The following is a 13,767-nucleotide window of genomic DNA, read 5'->3' on the forward strand; positions in this document are numbered from 1 at the left end:
TGATAGCTTCAGCCACTAGTGAAGCAAAGCTTTCTTCATACGTCTTACACTGTGTCATTCAATTCCTCATCTGAGTGGCAGTGATCATGTCAGAAGTTGTACCATTATCTTAAAGCAAAGCCAGGAGTTCACTATTTTTTTCTCCAAAATAAAAACCCATTGTCTAGTTAACAGTTTCTGAGAGTTTAGTGAGGGTTCTTCTGTTTCTTTGTGTTGTTTTTTGTTTGTTTGTTTAAAAAAAATAAATATATGCTGCCTCCGAAGCTAATGAGATGACTGAAAGATGAGATTCCTAAATGGAATAAAATTTTGCTCTGCTGTTGGGCATCAAGTGCTGCTCCTTATCAATGAGAGTATTTCTTAATGCCAAATTTGATGGGGTTTGAGCAGTTATTGAAAGACAGTGGAGGTCTGCACTGCTCGTACCTAGGAGCTCGTACTAAGCTAGGCATCCCAACAAGGATGTGTCCTTGAAATCTGAGTCTCAGGGAATGCTTAATACTGCGACAGGCTCCTCTGGAGACTCAGGCATGTCCATTTTCCTCTCTAGGGCTGCCAAAGAGCTTTGAGTCTGTGGGGCAAACATTTGCCATGAAATTATGATCATCCCTAGGACTGATTGATTCAGGCTGCTCGAGTTTTTTCATGTTGTTGTTTGTTGTTGTTGTTGGGTTTTAAACCCTAGGAGTCACAAGAAACCATGAGAAGAGATGACAGTTTAGGTCCTATCTCATTCTCATCAGTGCTAATAGCAAAACTGTAATTGATTTTAATTGTCAGGGAAAAACCCTCAGCACACGGACTAAAACATGGAACGAAGCTTCTTCATGCAGTCTGCTGTCTGTGCATTTTTTAAAGATGTGATAAAAACCTCCATTAGAAATATATTTTTAATTAAAATAATTTTTTTCTCCAAACACACACTTAGGTCGTGATCTTTTATTTTCCACAAAACAGGTTAAAAAAAAAAAAAGGATGAAAACAGTTTCCAGCTGAACAGTAACAGAGATGTTTGAAAACATTTGACAAAGCCATACAACCATCTGAAACATAAACAGCTCTCATTTTTATTTTAAATGTTTGTCTTCTTAAATTTCCACTAAACAAACAAACAAAAAAAAAACAGTGCTTTTGTAAGAAGTCTAAAGTTTTAGAAACTTTCCAGTGAATCTAAACCTTAGAGGGGAAGTTCTTAGCCTTTATTATTTTTAAAGCAAAGGGATGGCTGGAATGGCCCACTGGGATCTCACTGTTACCCAAACAAGCCATAAGGAGAGCCCCACAGGAGCTGTGGAAGGGGCACGCTGCTCAGAAGACTTGTACATACTCCTGCAATCCAGACCGGCACAGCATTCAGCAGAGTTTTTCCCGGGATAGACCAAAGTGTGCCACGGGTTCAGCCACCAATAGGGTAAACACAGAAGCTAGCTGCAGAGATGTGAAGTCCAATACACCGGGCATTTTAAACAAATCCAGCTGCACGTGCTGCAGTGAAACCACAGATGTGTTCCTTGGACAGACCCAGCCACCCACCTTACGCTGGCCAAAAGGGCAACTGCTCCTCATTTCAGTATCCAGCTGTATCAGTATGCAGTATCCAGCTTCCCAGGGTGAAGAGAAATGCCTTACACCATTTCTTTGAGAGTCAGAGCTACACACTGCTTTTTCAGAAGCATCAGAATTTTGCATACCAGCCCTTACGCATAAAACTCATCTGGTAAAGAGCCATTGGTACATCACTTCAGGAGGCAGAGAAGGAGCTAGCATGGATTGAATCTGTTTTTCCCATGCATTTTGCTAGGAATAATAAAGGCTATTAGAATCCCGCCCTACCAAGGGATCCTTTAAAAAAAAATTGTTGAAACTATGACTCAAGGAAACACTAATAAGTAAAATCTACTGCCATGCAGCTTGCCAAGGAGTTTGAGTTCCTTTGGCAAACAACATTAATTGCAAAGCAAATAAAATGCTTGCTGCAAGAATGACAATAAGGGAGACCTACCTTCATCTTTGTTCTTATTTACATGCTTCCATCAGTACCCAGAGAAGTTTAAAACTCTGGGCTGAAGGACCTGGCATGATAAAGTCCTCAGGTTTCAGCATTCCTCTGGCAATCCATCACCCCTCAACTTCTCCTCCGCAATTCAGTCCCAAGGCATTAAACTGTCACCACTCACTAAGAAATTGGACTTGAAGACACCTAAGCAGATTCATTAACGTATTAGGTAAACGCAATCTCATTGGCTCCTTTTTTTAGGCATTTGGCAAGCAGTGTGCAAACAAACCTGGAGGATGAGGCTCTCAGGGGAGGGCAGGCATCTTGCCAGTGTTCTTGCTTAAATGGAGGGAAATAAGGCAGCAGCTCCTCACAGCCACACCAGAATTCGCAACCCGCTGCTTTGCTTCAAGACAGCAAAAGACACAAGGTGGCATCAGCTGCTTCAGCCTTATGGATATGTGATGTACTTTCTGTATGTGCCACGTACGTCATAACGCACAGGGCATTTCTACTTTAAAGGCAGCATGGTACTAGTCACAACCAAAGCAAATCCCAATAGGTTGTTTCTTGCACGTAGACTGAGTGACACAAACCATCTCTAGACTAATCCTCAGGACTGTAGAGGGGTTATTTTCATTATCCATAACCAGGCGGTTGGTGGCTATGTAGCTGCACTGACGTACAGCCCTTATAACTCACATCCTAATAGCACAGACTAAGCAATAAGGCCACCAAACCAGCACAAAGGGAGCCATTTGCTGGTGTCAGGCATGTATCTACCCTGTTAATTCTGTCATGTCCCATAACACACACCAGCTGTCATAGACTGTGAGACTTAGACATCTGTCCTTCCCAGAGATTCACATTTTGTCACTGATAAATACAGCTATTGGCCCTCTAATTTGTTAGAGTTACAATTTTGCAGTACACTTGAACACGTTATGATTGGCATTTATTTGACTTGTGCAGGCAATTTGTCCATAGCACTTCCACCCCAGGCTATGAGCTCATTAGACCTCATTAATTAAGCAGAACTAGACTGGAAAGATTCTTGGAGGAGAATCTTGAAGTGCATCAGGAAGTAGGACGAGCAATTCAGTAAGAAACATTATTCTAGGAAACACTACTATGTCAAAAATTAGATAACATTTTGTACATGACTGCAAAACTTGACATCTTTTGGGAAGAGAAAGCAGTAAATACAAACAAATATGCTCTATACATTAAATATACCTACACCTAAGTATAGGAACATTACCTCATCTAGGCTTTGCACATCACATGCCACTTTTCCAGGAAAAGGCTACCTATGGTTGCCTCACTTTCCTTCAGTGGCAACCAGAGTTCAGAACTGTATTGATCATTTCCTCATTTTGTTTTTAAACAAAAACATATATAATTCTCTCAATACCTATTTAATACTACTTATTAATATTTAAACAGAGGAGACACTTCAGTAAAGTTTTAACTTAGCTGCTGGTTCAGGTAATGGCTGATTGAGCTCTCAAGTCTTACAGCAAAACTATATATATTGACATATTTGTCTATAAAGCAAGCTTTGCTTTTAATGCTTGTGAATAAATTAGCTGACAAATAGCTCATTTTGCTAACTATAAACCAATACTGATTTTCACATAGAAATTGATTATTAGCAAATATTTTCCAAGTTCCTCACAGAAGCAATATTCAGATGAGTGAACAATTGTTCTTGGAATAATTCACCGCACTGCTGCCTTTGCATTCATGTGAAAGTGGGCACCCAAGTCATACGGCATTGTTTCTGCTTCCTTAGTAAACAACATAGGAAAAAAGAAAAAAGAGAAAAAAGAGAAAAAAGAGAAAGAAAGAAAGAAAGAAAGAAAGAAAGAAAGAAAGAAAGAAAGAAAGAAAGAAAGAAAAAGAAAACGAACCCTGAATTACAACTACATTTCAGTTTGAGTTTTCAGAAAGCAATTGCCTGTACTAAAATTCTTGAATCTTTGTGATTTCTGAACAAACCAGCTCGGGCAAAGAACTCCTGCAATGATTACAACACAGCTCTTCCCCAATGATATCACGAGATCATGTACTTCACTCCCATTTTTAAAAAGAGTAGAAAGAAGGACTTGTTGAAAGAGGTTCAACAAGTTAAAGTGTAAGGTTCTGCACCTGGGTCAGGGCAATCCCAGACATGAGTACAGGCTAGGAGAAGAATTCCTTGAGAGCAGCCCTGCAGAGAAGGACTTGGGGGTTCTGGTGGACAAAAAGCTCGACATGAGCCAGCAGTGAGCACTTGCAGCCCTGAAGGCCAACTGCGTCCTGGGCTGCATCAACAGAGGAGTGGGCAGCAGGTCAAGAGAGGTGATTGTCCCCCTCTGCTCTGCCCTTGTGAGGCCCCACTTAGAGTAGTGTGTCCAGGTCTGGGGCCCCCAGCACAAGAAGGATATGGACCTCTTAGAGAGGGTCCAGAGGAGGGCCACAAACATGACCTGGGGCTGTTCAGCCTAAAGAAGAGAAGGTTCCAGGCTGATCTCATTGTGGCTTTTCAGTACTTAAAGGGGACTTATGAAAAAGAAGGAGACTGACTCTTTGCTCAGTCAGATAATGACAGGACAAGGGGGAATGGTTTTAAACTAAAAGAGGAGAGATTTAGATTAGAGGTTAGGAGGAAATTCTTCACTCAGAGGGTGGTGAGGCACTGGAACAGGTTGCCCAGAGAAGTTGTGGATGCTCCATCCCTGGAGGTGTTCAAGACCAGGTTAGATGAGGCCCTGGGCAACCTGATCCCAGTGGGTGGCATCCCTGCCAATGGCAGGAGAGTTGGAACTAGATGATCTTTAAGGTTCCTTCCAACCTGAGCCATTCTATGATTCGCAAAAACATAAGTAAACCTTTCTTTGATTCAGCCTGCTCTATTGTTTTTTCATCACAGGACATTCAGTAACCCTGAGAGCAAGGACAAAGTAGTCATTTGCTACAGAAGAAGGCATATCTGCACACAGGTTTTGTGTGTCCTACTACACAGATATTCAGGGGCCCTGCCACTGCTTGGATAACACTGGAGAAGGCATCTGTTTCCCATGTCCTCAGCCTCTGGAAGGACATGAGACCACATAATTCCACATCCCCAAGCCCCCATGAGCTTCTCCCACCACCTCAGCCCACTCCCTGTAACCTTCACCAGCATGCACACAAGGAAACTGCTTCTCATGGCCAGGTCCAGGCAATGAGCCCCAGGCAGCTGCATATCTCAACAAGAGAGCTGAAGGAGTAAATTGATGCCTGTCCATCAGCAGCCAACTGAAACTTGCCTCTCCTGAGGGACAGCTGTATAAACACAAACTGTATTGAGCTGGAAAGCAGCAAAGGAAGTATGCAGTAACAACTTTCAGCCCATTATTGCATTGTTTGGATTTTGGTTTGATGCAATAGGAAGGTTACATGATGATAGACCGGGTCCCAGATTAGAGGCAACATGAACATATGACAAACCCATTGTATTTTGGTGAAGGGAGTGAGAGAAAAGGAAGTACCACCATGCTGCATTGCCTGCTCATCACAAAATCTTTCCAACACATTTAATGTACTGTCAAAGTCTCCTTACCAAAAACTGCAAAGCATTCAGATTCTTACATGGCACTAAATAGTTAAATATATTTCCATGCACAGTCTTCTACCTCCTTTTTTCAAATAGGAGTCAATGTCTTATCCTGCTTCACATCTGGCCATCACTTTTTTTTTTTAAGCTGTGTAAATAAGAGCTTATATAATGTTGATTTAAAGAGAGTCTGCAGTCTGGATGACTCCACTGAGAGAGAGACAGAAAAGCCTCAACAGGTCAGGGCCATGTTCATTTGCATTTTTTCCTTGAGTATCTGAATTTTCAAGGAGGGGATTAGGGAGTGTAAAGGACCTGAACAGAGGTGTGACTGAAAACCACATCCCCTGGGCAACCTGAAGTCTTATTTAACTCATAAATTTACAAATGGCTCACATAAGGCACTATGAAGCACAGATTACACCTGGGTTTATGCCCTCCATTAGGATGAAATACTGTGTCTGCTCACTGCAGGGCTCTTGTGCCTTTCTCTAAAATATCGAGTCCAGACTGTCAGAGATGGGATTCTGAACAAAACAGTTTACCTAAAAACAATCCAGTCTGTCAATCCACATATTCATGACTAAGCACCCCTCATCTCTGACCTCTGCGAAACAAGCCAAATAAATTAGCTGCATATTTATTCCTTTTACAAACCTCTGTCTGATTTTCAACGAGCTGATCTCACATGCATTTGCAGCCCCATAATCAATAGCTTATTTATAAATACCTCCTCCAGCTTTGTAGACAATACCAACAGGTAACAATAACAACTCCAAAAACAGGTACATGCTCCAACATCAGAGGTGAGGGAGCATGCATTCATGTTTGAACTATAATTAGCAAAGCAAGTCATATAAAGACAAACTCAGTAATACATAACCAGGTTGTTTCAGGGTACTCAGCAAAGGTTTGTGGGTTCAGCATACAAACACTAAGCTCCTTGGAGAGGCTATTTGAGGACTGATTGGAAAAGGAGGAATGAGCAGGAAACTAGTCATGTATCTAGTGATGGGGATAAGGACAACTGTTGAGGAGGCTGTTTCTTATTTTTCAGTCAGATGATTAGACTTGAGACCTTCAGCTCCAGATCCATCCCTTTTTACCTAATACCCAACTCCCTGTAAGAGAGTGGCTTGAAGCCACCCCCCCCCCCCCCAAAAAAAAAGGAGTTAATCTCAGTAAACCTTTTTCAAAAATTGTGCACCTATACCCCAAACCAGCCACACAAACAGGTCCTTTCCCATATGGGAAACAGAAAAAGCAGTGTACAGAGGACATACATTACCCTCCTCCACAGACTGGGACCGGCTGCGCTGTGTACATGAGGTGCCCAATGGATTTCTTTGCGCCAGCAGTCCAAAACAAGGCTGGAAACGCTCTGAAGATCAGACAAAGCAAAACTGAACCGGTTAATGAATTTTCCCAAGAAACTAAGCACTTGTTTAGCATATACTCCTGGGGGACATAACAGGAACCTGTGGTGAGGCATCTGTAGGGGGCTGCTGCAGGGCCACCTCTGTGAGGTGAGGCCAGGCCTGCCCTGTGCTGGACACAGCTGGTTCCAGCTGGCTCCAATGGCCCCACCCCAGGGCACAACTGAGACCCTCAGCCATGCCAATGGAGCCTCTGTGAAAACTACTTAAGGGTTAAACACTGCACAGCAGTGAAGTAAAAAGTGTGAGAAACAGCCTTGTGAACACCAAGGTGAGACAAGGAGGAAGGGGATGAGGCGCAAGGGCAGAGATTCCCTTGCAGACCCTGGAGAGACTACGCTGGAGCCAGTATTTCCCTGCAGGCCACAGAGAAGAGACCACGGTGGAGGAAATTGCATTTTTCCTGAAGCTGTGGGCCCATGGAGGAGCAGGTTTATCCATTGGTACAGAGATTGCAGCCCTTGCAAATAACCCACAGTGGAGCAGGAGAAAACTACTCCCATTCCCCAAGGCCACTCAGTGGGTGGTCAGGAATGGAGCTCAGTCTGAGAAAAAGGCAGGGTAGGGAGGGAGGTGTTTTAATTTTGCCTTCGTTTTTCACCATCCAAATCTCTTCCAAATCTCTTTCAACTGGCACTAAATTAAATTCATTTTCCCCAAATCAGGTCTGTTTTTCCCACAATGGTAAATGGTGAGTGAGGGACACCAAAACTCCACAAAATCCACTCTAGATGCTACAAGATAGTTCAGACGCAAAGGCAGTCGTTACTTATATAAAACACTATGACAACTCCTAGAGGCCCACTTTGGCAAGATCTTGGAAGCAAGGGAAGATATCTGCAGCTGTTTAAAGACTCCTCGCTTGCAGCTGTATTCATATTTCTAAAAGGAGATTACAGGGCTACACTTGAGTACTTCCCCAGAGGTACACATCAGAGTTGTGCTTGCACAGTTGCTCAGTATCGTTTCCCCCACATCGCTAATGAATGAAGATTTCTTGCACACACATACACTTCCCTTATGCTGTCAGCCTTTTCTCACTTCACATAGTGAGCAGGAACTGATCCCTACGAAACCATACTTTAAACCCTTTTGGACTACAGAAATACAAAACATTGAAGTCGAGATAGCTGCAGCAGCTGAGACCCCCTTATCCTCCCCTCTCTTCAAGATAATACAGCACTATCATACAAAACATCATTAAAAGTCATTTTTTAAATAACACTGTTTATTTGGCTCTAGCAACTGAGATAGGATAACGAAAGGAAGGACTGACAATTAGAGGGATGACAAGAGGAACAAGAGCAGGCACTCTTAGGAGGTGCTAATCCTGCAACTGAAAGAGTCGAGCTAACTGGGGAGTTTAATGGAAGGAAGATTTGTACAGGAGAGTCTACTCTAATCTTTCAACAGCTATAATGCGATGACACTTGGAGCTCCACTCAGCAAGCACTATTTTTGATGTTCAGAGCATTTCTTATCAGATGCAATTAAGGCTGTAATCTTCAGTCCTCAGGAGAAAATAAATCTTTGGCCTCAAAGTTACATGAGATCGCCTTGCCTAATCAGTCATTTCCTCTCCTGAGTGTTAAAGCGACATCAGCTCCTGTACCTGGGCACAACATTGCATACTAAACTCCTTTCAGCAGTTCACTATCAGAGGCCTCAGCAGACGATGCCTGTAACTCACATGGGACTCCAGGGCCTTGGCTACTCTCTCCACCAGTTTCTCCTCTCCTCCCAGTACACATCAGTGATGTATCAGTAACAGACTCTCTCAAAAAGTCAGCTTCTGCAACGTATTCAACCACATATTTCAGTCTAGAGAAGAAATTTCGACAGTGCAAATGTCACACTCAACTATCACTGCCTTCAAGAGATCTGTGGAAAGATCAAGGAGACAATGCAGCCTTTACAGAGGAACTAATAAAGGCACTTACTTAGATTTTTTTTTTTTTACCTCATCCCCTGAGGAATATAACTTCCCAGAAATACGTCTATCCCTGCCCCAACCTCAGCATTTCACTCTGATCATCTCCCCTTTTCATACTAGTACTTACCAATTGGGAAAGAACTGAGTGTTGACAACAAAGCAACACCACCAGGTTTTAGGACTGGCATGCCAGCCAGCGAGAAACAGGGAGTTGCTGTTTCAGGCCACCTGCATATTCAGCCTGTTCACTGGGTAAATAAGGCTTGGTACTCTAGGTGCTTTTTGAAGCCAAGGGAACTAAAGGAACACTTAAGTGAATCAATGAAAGCTGAAATTCTGTGCACACCATCAGAACTTCATGCACCAGAGAAACACATTTAGTTGGGTACACAGACCATGCTTGTTTAACCTTTTCTGCAGATATCTTCTCACAATGACCCAATTGGCATCCTTTATGGTCCCTGAGTGCACTTAAGTTCTGAATATCTCCAAAAGTGCTATTACTACACTTAAAAAATCATCACCAGTTCTTGGTCTGCCATTCCTGCATTTTAAGAACATGACAACAATTTTCCCCACAGAGTAGAAAGGCATGTTGTGCAAATCAAGGAGCTAAAAGTCACACCCAAAGGAGCACACACCAAGGATGGACCACAAAGGCGTGGGGACAGATCCCAGCCGGCACAGACACAGGTGGAGCACCCAGCATGTTTTTATTACCCGTTTTCTCCACCATTTTGCAAAGCAATCAGCAGTCTGGAGCCGAGGACTGAAAGATAACATGAGAAACATGCCTTTATGGTTACTGTGTCTCTTCTAAGTTCCCAAAACTTCACCTGAAACACTCTGAAGAGTGTGTGTTAGGTGTTTCTTTGCCTGGCCCAGCAGGAGATGCAATAGGACATTTGGTCCCTTTCCCAAAATAGTTCAGACTACCGCACTGTTATCAACACATACATTTTTAAATGCTGGACTATGACTAGTCCCAGGAGCACCGCTGCTTCCCACAGCTATGCTGAACAATGTGAAGAACTGAGAGGGTCTCATCTGGTGAGCAGCTCTGAAGTAGAATATTACTTGCACTGCAGCCTGCTGCAGTACCCCTCAGCAGCTCTCCTTGCCAAGACTGAGTTAGGGGAAAAAAAATCAGATTTACATCTGGATAAATTTAGATAAATCGAATAAATTATTAAATTTGAGTAATTTTGAATAATAAAAAGAACCAACATAAGTGTGAATTGTTTTGAGTATCTAGAGGAGATTAAACAAAAGGATGAAAGTCAGATTAAAAACAACCAATACCAAAGAAGAAGCCAGAAGTTCTGTTAGGATATTAAAATAGAATGTTTCAGCCTCTCCCTGCTACTCCCCAAGCAGCCAAAAAATTTCTACTTTTCCCTTCAATTCTCCCATCCCTTTGTCATTCACATTGCCCTCCACCTTTTTTTTGTGCATCAAATTATTAGTCTGATCAAAACTCCCATTTTTCTTCTGCAAATGTACCGTTACCAAGTTACATTGCAACCTCACTTCAAACTTCAAGCTTCCAGGAAGTCAAAGTGTTCAAGACACCATTTCTGAACTAAGAGTGACCTTATATCTATAACAACATAGACTTCTCCTAAAAATCAATCAGACCAAAAAGAGATCACCCATGAACAGCAATGACTTGCATGCTTCAAACTCACGATGCAGAAACAAGGATGGCTTCAGCCAGGACACAGAAGGGGGATGCTGATCATCCCACCAGCGTATACAGGGTGGTTTCCTACTTACAACATTTTGGAAGCACCAGGAATGCTGTTCTATTCAGGCTTTAATTGTATAAAAATGCCAACACTAATTTCTTGCCAGTCTTGTATACCTTCAGCACATCCTGCATCAGGCTAGTTTCTCTCCACTCCAGCAGAGTGCTTTTGGAAGAGACAAGGATGTACAGCCAAAGCCTCCTGAGTGTTCAGAAGCACACTGGGTGCTGAGCAGAAGGTAGACCACAGGCTGACCAAGCGCTTCTATTTCTTGTGCTTTTACACACTCCCTTTACAAAGGGAGTCTTCATGGGAATGGACAGAAATTTATTTCTCTATGGAGAGAAAAACTCTTCCTATAAACATGAAAATATTTCACCGGAATCAAGGAGACTGTAGGAAATGAATTGTCACTTTGAAACTCATTTTTTACAGAGGTAAAAACATTTAGTTTGAAGCATCCAACGGAGTTTATATTTTCCGTAACAGCCTTCTCTTCATCCTATTAGTTTCTTTCACTTAAATGTATCCCTTTCCCAAATCTTTAATCGTATCTGCAATTTCTATTTCAGCCATAACCCTTGCTTTGAGGAGCCTGAACGCAAGATAAAGCTTCAGAGAACTGCAAGTTCAGACAGGACCCAAGCCTAAGAATGCCTGAAGGCAGTCAGCTGAAGCAGCAACTACAAATACCCATGTTCCCCTGAGTTCACACCACAAGATTTTCTCCATTGCAGAAATCTCTGAAAAAACACAGCGCAACTTGAGCAAAAGCAGATTCTGCCAACCTTTGTTGTCAAATCTCCTTCCCAGAAAACCCAGATTCAGCTGGTGGCAGAAAACATTTGATCTGATTACAGGAACTTCCAACTTGAGATAGTTGAAAGGGTCATTGGTTCCCGTACCAGACATTTTGCATGATATCATTTCCATCTGACTTACCTCTACGCCAGTTCTGGGGAAGTTGTCACAAATGGTCTCACCCGATTCAGAGTGGGAAGATTTTTAATAGTTTCATTGATGTGGACATGAAAAAGATTCTTGTTGATGTCAGTTTCCCGCAGCAACTGTTGCCATGGTTATAAATCATTTATTGCCCCCCATTGGCCAACAGCTGAATATAAAGAATGGGTTTACTATGTGCAAGCGAGCATGACAAACACACAGACCTGCTCCTCCTGGAACGTGCCACCAGGCAGCAAAATACTGTCGATGTTTTATTGCAGAAGCTATGGGAAGATTGTAAAATAACCAAGAGACAAGTCAGTTGGTGAAAGCAAACAGTCCTCCAATTCAGCTGCAGAAATTAAGGGGTCCTAAGCTTGTACGTGCAATAACTATCATGGGAGGAGTTTAGAGACAAAAACCCTTCTGCCAAGCCCCCATAGACCTGGGAAGATCTTTTCTTAAGGAGAAAATGCACCACTAATTCCTTAAGATATGCCTAAATAACTTATAGTGCTCATTCCTGAGCCAAGGTATTTGAAATAACCTAGTTAAGCCCATCTCTGTGATTAGAAAAGCTTTGGATAGGCTCCAGGTCTGGCCGTGACCTCACTTCCCCTCCTAGACAAAGTGAGATTTACTCACACAAATCTTATTTCTCTCTCATACCTCCTTGCTGAACAGTGTTATATCTTGCTGCCAAAACAGAAGCACAGAGAAGCACACTTGGACTGTTCCTTAGGCAATGACCCAGGCTCTCTTCCAAGCAGCATTTTCTTAATTATCTTGATTTTACAAGGAACGGGTATACAATACTTCTGGAGAAAAGATCTAAAAAAGAGGCTATGTTTGGGGCAGCAGTGAAAACACAAGCAATCATGCTGGCAACAACCAAATGCATTTTGGCAAGTTTGTTCCCCTGCTTGAGCACAGCAGTTTCCCCACGTTACTTCTGTAACTCCTGGAGAAAGTGTCTCTCTCTCTTTCCAGTTCAAACCAAGCCCTTATAGACACTTAAAAGAACTGAAAAATCCCACAGCTGTCACAAAAAAAAAAAAAAAGAAAGCTAAGGCACCCACACACTGTAATATAGTATTACAAACTGCTTTACAATATTTATTTTTTTTTGTCTCCAAACCACAGCTCCAGCATCCCTCCCTGTGACACGAGGTGCTGGGCACACCCAGAGAGTTTATGGACTTGGGCACTGGGAGGGAGACAAAGAGAATAATCCCAAACTGGAAGGGTATGATCACCTGGCACCTAGCTGAAGTAGCAGTCATCCAATTTTAGCAAACTGGGAGATGTAGAAATACTTTCTCTCTACAATGTCAGTCACACTGCTGTCTAAAGCAAAACTGAGGTTTTAAGCTAGCTACTGTAAATTAACTCACAAAATATCTGGCTTTCCTACAAACCAGAGAAAGTCTCCTAGATGGTTCATCAAGGTCCAACAGCGGAGAGTCTGGACACACCTGCAAGGAAAAACAGTGTTTGCAGCAGTCATCTCTCTCCAACCCTGTCCTTCCACAGAGATGGGAACCACCATCTCAAAGGCCACAAAATTAGTTCCTTAGAGGTTTGATCTTGGTTTATGCATCAGTTAAAGGGGCAAAGGGCAAAACTGTACACAGAACAAGTTTTCATTATCATGAAACAGTTCCCTTCCGTACAAAATGGGTTGAATACATTACTGAGCCCTTATTTTGCATGCATGCATGGGGACCATGAGCAAAAGACCCACACTCTGAGTCTTCTTTACACAGCAGAACCTTTCTTTAGCAGACAAAGGGGCACAGCCCACGTGGGCAGCTCTTACTCCTACACCCAACTTCACAGGATCAGATTAAACACTGAAATATTTAGCAAGAGAGGCAGCAAGCATCGTTTGCATAAAGCCATGGTGCAACAAAGTTCCTCTGGAAGCAGGCATAACAAGAAATGAGAATGTGAGTGACACTGTTTTACAGCAGGATCTATTTAGCAACCATAAGATGATACCATCATCAAAGGCATTAATTCACAGGTTGTTCTTGCTGCCCGGAAAAGCAAGGTATTTTTGTGAAGCTGTTGTGACACCCCCTGGTCATTTGTGGTATTGCTCCTTATCACATTCGAAGTTCATTTAC

At 42.5% G+C, this 13,767-nt stretch overlaps 1 long non-coding RNA gene across 1 annotated transcript; it reads right to left on the bottom strand.

Moving 5' to 3' along the window:
• Positions 1-1,999: 1,999 nt before the first annotated feature.
• Positions 2,000-12,095, bottom strand: LOC121066919. The gene is made up of 3 exons (XR_005818026.1): positions 11,636-12,095; positions 2,286-2,402; positions 2,000-2,200 (listed from the first exon to the last, which is right to left on the bottom strand). It is a non-coding gene; the product is annotated as an uncharacterized LOC121066919 (long non-coding RNA).
• Positions 12,096-13,767: the final 1,672 nt, after the last annotated feature.

Source organism: Cygnus olor, chromosome 3 (genome assembly GCF_009769625.2).
Source record: "Cygnus olor isolate bCygOlo1 chromosome 3, bCygOlo1.pri.v2, whole genome shotgun sequence".
Classification (NCBI taxonomy): domain Eukaryota; kingdom Metazoa; phylum Chordata; class Aves; order Anseriformes; family Anatidae; genus Cygnus; species Cygnus olor.